The following is a 15,198-nucleotide window of genomic DNA, read 5'->3' on the forward strand; positions in this document are numbered from 1 at the left end:
ATCCATTCAAGGATACATCACTGTAAATCACAAATTCTTTACCCGGTTCTAGCTGTACTAAAACAGGAGCTTCAGTCAACAATGCCTTTAACTTGTCAAAACTCTGCTGACACTTCTCAGTCCATTCAAACTTGACATCTTTCTGCAACAATCTTGTCAATGGGGTAACTATATTGGAAAATCCCTTTACAAACCACCTGTAATAACCAGCTAATCCAAGAAAAATTCTAACCTCTGACACATTTCTAGGTGGTTTCCACTCAACAATTGCTGAAATTTTACTCGGATCAACTTTAATACCATCACCTGACACAATGTGTCCAAGGAATTTGACTTCTTGAAGCCAGAACTCACTTTTACTAAACTTGGCATACAAATGATTATCTCTTAGAATCTGTAAAACTATTCTTAAATGTTCGGCATGTTCAGTCTCATCAGGAGAATAAATTAGAATATCATCAATAAACACAACTACAAACTTATCCAAGTACAGTCGAAAGATTCGGTTCATTAAATCCATGAATATGGCAGGAGCATTAGTCAAACCAAACGGCATCACAAGAAACTCATAGTGACCATACCTAGTCCGGAAAGTAGTCTTCAGAACATCTGATTCTTTAACCCACAATTGATAATAATTGGATCTCAAATCTATCTTGGCGAACACAGTGGCTCCCTTCAATTAGTCAAACATATCATCAATTCTAGGCAGTGGATATTTATTTATTTTTATTTTTACTTTGTTTAGCTACCGATAATCTATACACAACCTCATCAAACCGTCTTTCTTTTTCAGAAAAAGCACTAGTGCACCCCACGGAGAACAACTAGGCCTTACAAAACTTTATCAATTAATTCCTGCAACTGAGCTTTCAATTCTTTCAATTCCATCGGAGCCATTCTATAAGGAGCAATAGAAATAGAAGTGGTACCTGGAATCAACTCAATACCAAACTCAACTTCTCTAATAGGAGGCAAACCTGGCAATTCTTCCGAAAACACATCGGAAAACTCTCAAACTACTGGCATTGATTCAATTTTCAACTCTGGATCTTTAGTATTCAATACAAAAGAAAGATAAGCTTCATACCCTTTTCTCAAACATTTCTGAGCAGACATAACAAAAATCATGGCAAGAGAACTATCTGACTCATCTGCCTTTTCTTCGAGTCTTGAACTTCAATTTTAGCTTTTCCTTTTTCTTTTTATTTTAACAACTCCTCTGCCTTACACGCTCTCTCAACTAGAACAACAAACTCTTTTATCTTTAGAACACCAACTGACAGTCGAATATCATCATTGAGCCCATCCTCAAATCTTTTACACATAATAGCTTCTGTAGATACACACTCTCGAGCATACTTGCAGAGTCTGAAAATTTCACATCCATACTCAGTAACAGTCATCTTACCCTAATTTAACTCAAGGAACTCTTTTCTTTTCTGGTCAATAAACCTCTGACTGATATACTTTTTACGGAACTCCTCCTGAAAGAAATCCCAAGCAACTCTCTCACTTGGTACAACTGACACAAGAGTCTTCCACCAATGATAGGCCGAATCTCTAAGGAGTGAGACAACACAATTCAACATTTCTTAGGTGTACAGGATAACTTATCAAATACTCTGATAGTATTCTCAAGCCAAAATTCTGCTCTCTCTACATCATCATCTTTAGTAGCCCGAAACTCTTTAGCCCCTTGTTTTCTGATCTTATCAACTGGTGGCCTTTCTCTTGTAACTGTACCTGTACCTGTAACTGGAGGAGCTACATGGGGAATCTAAAAATCATGAGGGGGTGGAGGTCTAATAGCCAGATTCGTACGAACGAACTCGGCAAACCATTCATTCATAGCTTGGAAGAAGGCTTTTCGAGCCCTTCCTCCCGGACTAACTGTAACGGGCCTTTCACTACCATCTAGTGGCACCGTCCCTTCTGCGGAAGTGGGCGCATTACTTTCTACATCATCTGCATCAGCTCGTTCAGGATCCATAACTATAAAAGAAAACATTTTAATATCGTCAGAAGTCGTCACACTATCAAAATACAAGTATGGCATGTATAGCTAGGCTCTTATTCATACTGAATATTTCGAGAACCGGCTAAACCTGCTCTGATACCAATAAAATGTAACACCCCTTACCCGAGACCATTTCTGGAGTTGAGCATGAGGCATTACTTGTCTTAACTTAAAAGTTCGGGGTATAAAAATTTACTTTTAAAAGTTATTTCATTGTTTATAATAAGGCTATTCACCAGTGTAGTAGTCACTAAATCAATTATAACTTCAGCTAAGAAACTCAAAATTTACATCCGTAAATTTTATCTAAAACTAGACTCATATATATTTTTACCATAAATTTTTTTATAATTTTTGGTTCATCCAATTAGTACATTTTATTAGTTAAATTCTCCCCTATTTCACTGATTGACTGTCCTGACCCATTGCTACTAAAATTCAATTATCTCATTGTACAGACTTCATATGGTGTTCTCACTTATTTCTAAAAAAAATAGACTCAATAAGAAATCTAGACGTATAAATTACAACTCATAAATATTTTTTTTACAATTTTTAATGATTTTCCAAAGTTAGAATAGGGGATTTCGAAAACCACTTTGACCTTGTCTAACTAAAATAAAAATATCTCAGAATACATAATTTCTTTGTCTACACCGTTATTTTTCTATAAAAATAGACTCAATAAGCTTTAATTCTATATCTTATCCACCCTCTAATTCATTTTCTACTATCCTTGGTGATTTTTCAAAATCACATCACTACTGTTGTCTCAAAACTGATTTACTACCAATTTTTACTTTTTCATGATTTCTATGCATAATTTAGCACCTAGACTTTTATAACAACAAACACCTTCATACTTAGCCATTTTAATAACTATTCATCATCAAATATTTACATATCATCTTTTGGTCATAATTTAAGAATATAAAATCGAAATGACTAAGTCCCTATACATGCCATAGCTCAAAACATTTATCGTCTTAAAATATCGAGTTGTGATGGTTGATAGTGTGAACGCTCTCCGACGTCTTCAAGATCTCGACTATGCTTGATAATACTATATGAAAGAAAAAGAAATAAAAGAAGTAAGCATAAAGCTTAGTAAGTTTACAAGTAAATAAATAACAACATTTATCATAAACCATCATACTCATAAATTTTCATCAAGCACTAGGATCTTTACTTTCTTCTTTACTTACTTCACTTGCTTGTTTACTTACTTACTTGCTTAAATAACTCACGATTATAACTTACTCTTCACTTACTGAAATTCTTTTTCTCAACTGATAACTGAGATATTTTCAATCCTTTATAACTCACTTGAATCTAGATATCATGCTTTTGCTTGAAATTTCATTTAACTTAATTCATTCTCTAGCCCGTTGAATCACTTGGAATACTAAGGATACTCGGGTCTCTTGTCTGAATATAACATGCCAAAGCTATGTCCCAGACATAGTCTTACATGGGATGTTTCATGTACTGCCAATGCCATATCCCAGATATGGCCTTACATGGGAGTTCTCATATCGATGCCCATGCCATGTCCCAGACATGGTCTTACGGGGGACCTCTCATCTCGGTGCCAACGCCATGTCCCATACATGGTCTTACATTGGACCTCTTATCTCGGTGCCAACGCCATGTCCCAGACATGGTCTGACATGGGACCTCTTTACCCAAATGTCATGACATTTGTATCCAATACACTCCTAATGTTTCAACGGGGCTTTTATCACTAATTCTCTATCATCTCATACTTAAGTCAACATTAAATAATTTCATTAAATAAACACATAATTGCTGGAAAATAACAGCATTAATAATAATTATTGAAATATTGTATTTATTTACCGTAAACTTACCTCAGTACAAAAATGTGATCAAATCTAACACTTTAGTCCTCAATCTTTTTCTTTCCCCAGTCTATCTCTGGATTTCGTTCTTCGTGATATATAATTGCAAATTTAGCTTATTTAATACCCACATTCATCAAAACAGTCCTCGACTCTAACTTTGACAAAATTACGATTTTTCCCTTAAACTTTTACATAATTACACTTTTGCCCCAAAGCTCGAAAATTAAACTTCATCCCTTATTATTATGTTTTATGACATGCTGAACATTTTTCCCTTCTATGGCAACATCAAATTCCCACTCTAATACTTACTTATGAACATTAGGTATTTTTACCGATTATGTCGTTTTACTCGTTTTCACTTAAAATCACTTAGAAAAAGTTGTTTAACATAATTTCAAGCTTCATATTCTACCATAAAACATAAAAATAAACACATTTCACCTATGGGTATTTTTCCAAATATGAACCCTAGGTTAAATTATTGCTAGAATAAACTAAATCAAGTTACCGAGACTCTAAAAACGTAAAGAACATTAAAAACGGGGCTAGAACAGACTTACAATCGAGCTTGGAAGCTTGAAAAACCCTGTCCCCGGTTTCCCCTTGTGAAATTCGGCCATGGGGTTGAAGATGGACAAAAATTGGCTTTTAATTTTGTTTTTAATTCATTTTAATAACTAAATGACCAAAAAAGCCCTTAATGAAAAACTTTGGAAACATGCCTAACCATATCCATTTTTGTCTACCAACTTAACCAATGGTATAACTACCATATAAGGACCTCCAATTTAAAATTTCATAACAATTGGACACCTCTAACATGTAGAACTAAACTTTTGCACTTTTTACAATTTAGTTCTTTTGACTAAATTGAGTGCCCAAACGTCGAAATTTTTTAACGAAATTTTCACGAAATCATTTCGTGAAATCATAAACCATAAAAATATAATAAAATAAATTTTTTTCTCATCGAATTTGTGGTCCCGAAACCACTGTTCTGACTAGGCTCAAAATCGGGATGTTACAAATCTAGTACCTTTAGTGTAGTATTTTCGTCGATATGTACTTTTATTTTTTGAACAAATTATTTTAATAAAATATCCATCAGTTTAATTGACATATTTGTATATTGTCCTCAACGGTTTTTACATGTAAAGCAAGATTAAAGCAAATATTGACTCGTTGATTATCTATCGTCTAACTAGTACTAACTAGTATTACATGGTTAGACTGTAATAAGAAAAGACAACTTACATTAGTAGATAATCTAAACATGTCCTTAGTCTAATTGAAAATGAGCAAACCAATTGGAAAACTAATATTTCATATATCAAGTCCAATTAGAGAGGTGTTTTGTCTTGGGCATTAGAGCGAATGACTCCTAGAAGATAGAGACATATATGTGACTAACTGGACTAGCAATGCATTGGACAAGTAGAATAGATCCTAGATTTGTTTATAGATTTATTCACTTGCGGCGTTCATAGTGTGACATATCTTAATCTTAAGTGGATGATGAACTATAGATTCATGACTCGTATACTTTGATGTAAATGAAAGCCTGAGTTAAAATAGATAAGAAATTGAAAGGTGGTATGTTGGGTATATGACTTCTGCAATTTGTAGTATCATTCCATAATGGTAGAATTCATAGCCCAAATAAAAGCATAAGTGATATCCTCTTATCGACATTACATGATAGATAAAACGTAAATATGGTCATGGGTTATTTCTCTTTGTGATAAATGATTTAATTACTATTTGATAGTAATTGACTTTTTATGAAGGAAGATGTAATGGTTCTTGTGAGATAAAATAGGATCATATTGGGAGAACAAATTTATCCTAAAGAAATTAAGGATTTATTATAGGGTAACACACTTATGTTATCGTAATGTTATATCATAAGGAGAGCTCATCCACGATAATTTAGTGGAATGACTTCGTGACTAAATAAGTTTATAATTAATAGGCAAAAAGTCGAACTTAATTATAAATTAATTATGTCCTAATTATATATGTCTAATTTATCCCTCTACTAGCTTGAGATAACTATAAATGAATTAATTAGAACAAAATACTATGGAATGAATGAAAATGACAAAGTAAGAGAAATAAATCACAAGTATCACTATCCGCTTTTCTCACTAAGTACAAAAGATTACCGAGAATTAATTTAAGTTATTTGAATTATTATTTAATTAATTATATTGAAGTTTGAAGTGAAAATTAAATTAAGTCATTATGGATTTTTGAATAGGGCAATTAAATGTATTTTTCTCATAGATTTTATTACGATAAAGTTGCTTCAACTTTAATAAAATTAGAATTGAGTTGTGAAAATAATTTAATTGAAAGTTTATTTTAAATAAATAAAATTTTGTGTAATAGAAAATAAATATTGTGTTGGATAAATCATAAATGTTGTATTAAAGTTCAGGAAACACATATAATTAGACCAAATACAAGAAATGCCCAACTTGGCCTTATACCATGTAAGAGACGGTAAACCCTAATGTTTTACTTGGGGTGTCGTCGCCCCTTGTATTATAGTTTTACTATATTATTTTATTTTATTATTAAAATAATATTATTTAATTAGACCTTATTCAAATATAAATTTTGTACTTTTTCTCTATAAAAAGGAACTACCAGTTAAACAATTTACAACACTTAATAGACGTATTCTGAAAGAAAGTAGTGAAAATTTATTTAACAAAATAAATTTTATTTTTTGGGAAAAATGCGTAGTTATCGATTATAAAGAGAAATTAACTTTCCTACTGAAAGTTAATTAAACATTTTCATGGTGATTTTGTTTGTGTTGCTCGAGCTCACACTTAAGGCAATTTGTGGTTTGTGGATAGTGAAAAAGGACGTCTCGTTGAAAGCAGGGATCAACTTAACTGCCTCGTACAAAGAACATGTACTATTTCGATCAGTAGGTTTATTGCTATAAATATGTAACACCCCTTACCCGAGACCGTTTCCGGAGTCGAGCACGAGGCATTACTTAGCTTATCTTACCAATTCGGAGCTTAAAAACTAGGTTTGAAAATTTATTTCACTATTTACAGCAAATCTGTCTAATCGCGCAGCAGTTACTAAATTAATTATAACTTGAGCTACAGAACTTGAAATTTAATTCCCTAAATTTTCCCTGAAACTAGACTCATATATCTTCCTACCATAAAATTTTTAGAATTTTTGGTTCAGCCAATTAGTACAGTTTATTAGTTAAAGTCTCCCCTGTTTCACCATTCGACTATTCTGACCTCTTGTTACTAAAAATAACTTTTCTCGTTATAGGATTTTCATATGCTATTCCCACTTGTTCCTACAGAAAATATACTCATTAAGGAATCTAAGCATGTAAATTTCAACTCATAACAATTTTTGTACAATTTTTAATGATTTTCTAAACTCAAAACAGGGGACACCAAAACTGTTCTGACCCTGTCTCACGAAAATTCACATATCTTAAAATATAAAATTCCTTTCGCTACACCGTTATTTTTCAATGAAAATAATCTCAACAAGATTTAATTCCATATATCATTCACCCTCTAATTAATTTTATACTATCTTGGGTGATTTTTCAAAGTCACATCACTGTTGCTGCCTGAATTCTGTTTCTTTGCAAAATTTCATCCTTTCATGATTTCCATACATAATTTATCACCTAGACTCTTATAACAACAAATACCTTCATACTTAACCATTTTAATAACCATACATCATCAAATACTTACACACCATTCTTTAGTAAAATCATAATCACAAACATACAAAATAACTAAATCCCTATACATGCCATAACTCAAACGTGATTCGATATAAAATACCGAGCAGTTGTGGTTGATAGTGTGGACGATCTCCGACTTCTTTAGGATCCTTGAAGTAGCTTTGCAATACTATAAGAGAAAGAGAAATAAAAGAAGTAAGCATAAAGCTTAGTAAGTTTACTAGCAAATAAATAACAATATTTAACTTAAATAATTAAACTCAAATGTCTATATCTCTAGTTTACTCTTTAGTTAATCTCATACTAGTTCTCTTGCTTGTTTACTTAGAATACTTGTGTACATAACTTACTCAACTCTTGCTGCATCGTTGAACATCAATTGATAGTATAATAAGTTCTTAACTCTTATAACTTACCTGAGCTTGCCATTTATGCTTTAAACTGAACTTTCATGAACATGATTCGTTTACAAGCCCGTTGAGCTACATTGGAATAATAAGGATACTCGGGTCTCTTCTGATAATAACATGCCAAAGCCATGTCCCAGACATGGTCTTACATGGGATGTTCTCATGTTGGTGCCCATGCCATGTCCCAGACATGGTCTTACGGGGACCTCTCATCTCGGTGCCAACGCCATGTCCTGACATGGTCTTACATGGGACCTCTCATCTCGGTGCCAATGCCATGTCCTGCACATGGTCTTACATGGGACCTCTCATCTCGGTGCCAATGCCATGTCCCGACATGGTCTTACATGGGACCTCTCATCTCGGTGCCAATGCCATGTCCCGGACATGGTCTTACATGGGACCTCTTTACCCAAATGTCATGACATTCAGTATCCAAGACCATCCTTATGTATCAACGGGACTTTTTAATTTTAATTCTCTATCATTTCATGCTTAGATCATCATCAAATAAATTCATAAAATAAATTCATAGTTGCTGGAAAATAACAGCATTGATAATAAATATTGAAATATTGCATTTATTTACCGTAAACTTACCTCGGTACCAATTATAGTCAAATTCACCAACTTAGTCTTCAACTTTATTCTTCCCTTTGTCTAACCTCGAGTTTCGTACTTCTTGATCTAAAATAGTAAATTTAACTTATTTAATAATCACATTCATCAAAACAACCTCGACTCTAACTTTTTAAAATTACAATTTTGCCCTAAACTTTTACATAATTACATTTTTGCCCCAAGGCTCGGAAATTAAACTTCATCTCTTATTCTTATGTTTTATAACATTCTGAACATTTTTCCCTTCTATGGCAACATCAAATTCCCACTCTAACATGTACTTATGAACATTAGGTATTTTTACCGATTATGTCGTTTTACTCGTTTTCACTTAAAATCGCTTAGCAAAAGTTGTTTAACATAATTTCTAGCTTCATATTCTATCATAAAACATCAAAATAAACACTTTTCACCTATGGGTATTTTTCCAAATATAAACCCTAGGTTAAATTATTGCTAGAATAAGCTAAATTAAGCTACCGGGACTCCAAAAACGTAAAAAACATTAAAAACGGGACTTGGGATCACTTACTATGGAGCTTGGAAGCTTGAAAACCCTAACTATGGCTTCCCCCCTTGCTGATTTCGTCCTAATGAAGAAGATGATGATTTTTGCCATCTTTTTCCCTTTTAATTCATTTTAATTACTAGATTACCAAATTGCCCCTAACTTAAAAATTTTCTATTTCACTTATCTCATGTCCATTTTTGTCTACCAAGTTACCAATGGTATAATTACCATATAAGGACCTCCAATTTAAAGTTTCATAACAATTGGACACCTCTAACATGTAGAACTCAACTTTTGCACTTTTTACAATTTAGTCCTTTTGACTAAATTGAGTGCCCAAACGTCGAAATTTTCGAACGAAATTTTCACGAAATCATTTTGTGGAATCATAGACCATAAAAATATAAGAAAAATTAAATTTTTCCTCATCGGATTTGTGGTCCCGAAACCACTGTTCCGATAACCTTGAATTTAGGCCATTACAAAATAAAACAACAACTTGATTTTAGAAAATTTTTAAACTTTTGTTGTACCTAAAATAATTATTTTCCAACAGTGTTTGTGGCCACAGATTTGGTACAAAAAATTAAACTATCTTAGCAAGTTGATGATAAGATTCAAAAGCTTATTGGGGGCTTGGTAGGATCAGTGGGTCTCATGCTAAATATAATTTGGATGGTCAATATTTGAGAAGAAAACAAAAGTTGGTAGTTGGTAATAACTTAGACTTGAACTTTCATAACAGTTCTTTGGAGGACCATTCAAGGGTTCATGGTGTTGGAAAAAATCTGGTTTGAAAACGATTTTTTTGCACAGCCAAAAATTAAAATTTTGAAAATCGACTTGGTTTGTGATATTTATAGTAATAAACCTTAAACCTAATTCGTACCTATGTTTTCGAATAAGCGAATCCTTGATGTTTTTTTACTTTCAACCAATTGATCTTCTCCGTTATTCTCGTACCACAAACTACTTTGAGTGTGAGCTCGAATCAATTGAATCAAAACACAGAACTAAAAAAAGTTTTCTTTTCCGTTAGGGGTGAAAACGAAAATTCTCTCTTCTTTAATAGAAACAGGTAGAGCTGTTATTATGGAAAAATATATTTAATAGTTGAAAATAAATTCTCTTTATTTTTCGGCAGAATAACAATCTCTCAAAGTTGTGTAAATAGCTCTATCGGTGCCATCTATTTATAGGGAGAGAAGGTAGAACCCTTGTTGAATTGTAGAGGTTTATTTCAAATAAAAACAACCTCCTAGTCCAACTTGGAGAGGGAGAGGGGCTAACAAGGTGTGCTTCCCCTCATAAGTATTATGATGGAGACTCGGACCTCTCATTGTATTAGGCCAAATTATATGTGCTTTCTAAACTTTTAACCCAACATTTTATAATTTAATCTAACTCATACATATTTTTCTATTTTCCAAAATAAACATTAATAATTTATATTAAACAATTTTCTCATCCCTATTTTACCCCCAGTAAAATTTTGACGATTTTACACCCGATAAAATTTTGATGATTTTACCCTTAGTAAAAATTCAAAAAAATATGTTTAATATTTCACAACTCAACATGTTTAGCGTGACCGAATGATATATTTTTATTTGTTGGCTTTAAAATAGCTCAAAAACATAAACTCATTTTTTCGATCATTTTTAAGTAATTCACATAGATTTCCAAATGGATCATTCTCATTTCCATTTCCATTTTGGAAACCTACATTCTTTTCCAAATGATTTCATTTCTCCACTTTGGAAACAACCATAACCATTCCTAAATGTTTCCCATTTCTCTTTTCCTATTCATTCCATTCATTTTTATTCAAACATGCAATTCATTTCGGGTTTCAACGAGCTAGCAGAGGGACCAATTGAACATAGTAATTAGGGATCAAATAATTTATAATTAAGTTCTAGCTTTTCGCCTATTAATTATAAACTCATTTAGTCACGAATTCACCACTATATTATCGTGACTGAGCTCTCCCTAATGACATACCATTATGAAAGCAACTACTCAATGCTCATCCAATGACCTTGTCAAAAATGTGTTACCCTCATAGGATTCCTTAATCTCTTTGAGATAATATACGCTCTCCCAATATGATCATATTTTATCACATGGTAACCATTACATCTTTTATGAAAAGTCAATCATTATCAAATAGTGATCAAGTCATCCATCACAAAGACAAATAACCCGTGACCACGTTTACTTTTCATCAACCATGTAATGCCTATGAGAGGATATCATTTAACCTTGTCTCGGGTTATGAATTCCACTATTGTGAATGGCGCTACATACTGTAAAAGTCGTACACCCAACACACCAACTTTCAGTTTCTTATCTATTTGAACTTAGGCTTTTGCTTACTTCAAAGTGTACAAGTCACGCATACATAATCTGTCATCTACTCAGGATTTAGGTATGTCACACTATGAACATCACAAGTGAATAAATCCATAAACGGATTCAGAATTTATTCTACTTGGGTCCAGTCTGATGTACTGTTAATCCAGTCAGTCACATCTATGTCTCTATCTTTTGAGTCATCTGTTCTGATGCCTAAGACAAGGCATCTCCCTAATTGGACTTGATAGACGACATATTAGTCTTTCAATCGGTTTGCTCATTTCCTATTAGACTAAGAACATGTTTAGGTTTGTCTACTAATACAAGTTATCTTTTCGTATTATGATTTGTCCACGTAATATCGCTTAGTATTAGTTAAACATTAACAATCAATGAGCAACATTTACTTCTATTTTGCTTTGCATGCAAAAACCATGTGAGAAAAATATACAAAGTATTAATGTAATTCATGAATAATTTTATTAACCAATCTGTTCGAAAAATTACAAATGTACTTAGACGAAAATACTACACTTATGGCACTAGATCTAGCACATGACATCAGGAAATGGTTGGCTAGTTTCTTGTACTGGAAAGGAATGAGCAAAGATGTTCAACCTTGGGTGGCTGAGTGTGTGGTGTGTTAGAGGTGTAAAGTTGATAATGCAACCTCAATTAGAGTATTGCAACCTCTGTCCATACCTAACAAAGCTTGCATAGAAGTGAGTCTTGATTTTATTAAAGGATTGTTAGTTTCAAAGGGAAAAAGTTTCATATTGGTGGTAGTGGATGCATTGAACAATTATGGACACTTCCTAGGACTTTTTCATCCTTACTCTGCCCTAATTATGGCTCAAGAATATTTGAATAATGTGTTTTAATTGTGTGGGGTGCCTGGATATATTGTTTCAGATAAGGAAACAATGTTTGTCAACACTTTTTTGGCATGAACTTTTAGGAAATTGGGGTATAAACTTAAGATATCAACAACCTATCATCCCTAAACAGATGGTCAAATTGAGGTTCTCAACGGGTGTGTGGAAGGGTACTTGAGGTGCATGACTAGGGAGAGACTTGGGATTGGTTTTGCTAGCTACCACTAGCTGAATGGTAGTACAATACCTCTCATTATTCCTCTATTGTCACTACTTCTTATGAGGCCTTGTATAGCTAGCCTCCACCATTGCATTCTCCTTACTTAGTAGGGTCTTCTTTGGTGGCCACAGTTGACAAGATTTTACCAACAAAGGGGAAAAAAATGTGAGAATGCTCAAATTTTATTTTCAATAGACCAAGAATAAGATGAAACATATGGTATATAAGAAGGTAGTGATAGGGATTTTTCTATGGGTGATAGGGTCTATTTGAAAGTACAACCTTATAGACAATACACAGTTTGTAAAGGGGAAATCAAAAACTTAAGAGCAAGTACTTTGGTCATTATCTAGTGGTGGACAAGGTTGGGAAGGTGGCATATCAATTATAGTTACGAGAGAGGTCTTAAGTGCACCCTACTTTTCATATGTCTCAACTAAAGAACCATTTAGATGATCAAATTTGCCAAGCTGACTTACTTATTGTTGGCTCTTATGGGGAAATGGTTAAGGAACTTTTAGTTGTATTTGACAGGAAGATGGGCAAGAGAGGCAATCGAGCTGTAATAAAAAAACTAGGTAAGGTGGACAAACTTATTCCTTGGAGATTCGACCTAAGAAAACCTCTATGATTTGCAACAATAACTTCTTTCTTTCAATCCTTAAGGTCAATGATCTCTTTACAATGGAAGATATTGTTGTGAATGAATAAACTGTTATAAGGATAATATGTTGTATGGAATTTTGTGTATCTGTTTTTGTGATACGATGCATATTGTCGTTGTTTGTTGTAATGGTCATTAATAGATTATAGTTACTAGACTGTTATAAGTAAGCACCAATAGTGATGTGGAAGTTTCAAGCAATCAATTTAAGAATTCTTTTTCCCTTCTTCTTTCTTCTCCCTCTTCTTTTTCCCTTCTTTTTTTCTTTAAATTTAGTGTTAGTAATTGGGTATCACCGGAAACAATAGCCATGCACCTTAATAGAAACACAATATAGTGAAAATAGAGAGCATCAATTGAAACTAACAAAGAAGCATTGCCTCAGCTTATAGATGATGTAATTAAAAAGTGGGATCCAACAAAATTATTTTTTATTAATATCTAAGACATATGAAGAATCCTAAGTTATCGTTGAAGTCACCACTGTCCTTAGTAGTTTTCTCTTGCCAAATTAGGCACTAAAATAACTCTCTTCTTCCCCTATTTCTTGTTCTGCCTTTGGATTGTTCTAAAATAACCCCAAATCTCATGAACTTGGAACCCAAAATTTGAACCCTACTTTATCTGATCTTGAGCCTTTCTCTAAAAAGTTTTGATGATGTGTTTCATGTTGCTTTTAATTAATTTGGGGTTTAAGGTTGATAAGAGTTGCTTATATGTAAATTTTAAGTGTTAATTTTTTTAAAATCAAGATTAAATTCATATAAAGCATAAACATTGAAGGCTAAATTTGTTATTGTGCTAATTTTAAACTATCATGTTATCTTTTGATCACAAAGTTAACGATATTTAATAGAATTGGACAAAAATGACAAACAAAATTAGTTAAGTGATTGGTTTATAACTTTTTATAGTTAAATGACAAAAACAAACTTAAGTATAGTTGGGGGCCTACAATGTAATTCATTCTAAAAATATTAAAGTTTAAACCTTAGAATGAATTTCTCAAGAACAAAAAACCTTAAAATGAAAAATTCTCAACAAAGATAGAAATCCTATTACAAATGTAAAACATACAAATGTGTGTGGAAACTATAAATTTAAAACACAAATGTGTTTTTGAAATAAACATACAATAAATAATGAAAGATATTGTTTGAAACTAATTAATAATAACATAATAAATATGTACAATATTAAAATGAAAAAATTAGATTAAAATTGTTTATCATGTTACGAGTTGGTGTCGAGTTGTGACACCAACTCAATCAAAAATATATGTCACACAGTTGATGAAAGTAATAAAATGTGCATAATAAAATTTAAAATATATAAAATATTAAATAAAATTTAGTTGAGTGGTAAAATAAAAGTTTTACTAACTCAATTAATTTGGATTCAAATCCCAATATATATAATTTGTTTTATTGTTTTTAAAATGAAGATTAAATTACTCTTGAATAATATAAAATTTTTAATTACGGAAGGACATTTCGCAATTCTCTTAATTGAGCTGATGATGCGGTTGAGAGTGATATCAACTCAATAGAACATTTAATAAATAGTATAGATAGAAAATTTATTTTTCACCATATTTTAGTATACGGATTAGTAATAAATTAATTTTAAATAGTAATTTTAATCATCCACATGAATTGTTTTTGAAAAGAGAAATTTTTTGTTTATTTTAGAGAGGTTTTAATTTTTGAAATTTTGATTAATCATTCTAATTTCAAATTTATATTTTTATAAATTATTTTTTATTTTAGGTTTAAAAATAAACTTTTTCCATAGTAACCGAACTAAGCTTCCGCAAAGTTGTCTCACTTATAAATCCAAATGACTTTTTTAATGAACTTGTAATGCCCCCCAAAAGCTACGCTATACAATTTCTTAGAGGCTTCAG

General features: G+C 32.2%; 1 long non-coding RNA gene across 1 annotated transcript; it reads right to left on the reverse strand.

The window, feature by feature from the left end:
• Positions 1–7,599: 7,599 nt before the first annotated feature.
• On the reverse strand, positions 7,600–8,730 carry LOC128042305 (uncharacterized). The gene is made up of 2 exons (XR_008197474.1): positions 8,644–8,730; positions 7,600–7,802 (listed from the first exon to the last, which is right to left on the reverse strand). It is a non-coding gene; the product is annotated as an uncharacterized LOC128042305 (long non-coding RNA).
• Between the last annotated feature and the right edge of the window lie 6,468 nt (positions 8,731–15,198).

This window comes from Gossypium raimondii, chromosome 7 (genome assembly GCF_025698545.1).
Source record: "Gossypium raimondii isolate GPD5lz chromosome 7, ASM2569854v1, whole genome shotgun sequence".
Classification (NCBI taxonomy): Eukaryota; Viridiplantae; Streptophyta; class Magnoliopsida; order Malvales; family Malvaceae; genus Gossypium; species Gossypium raimondii.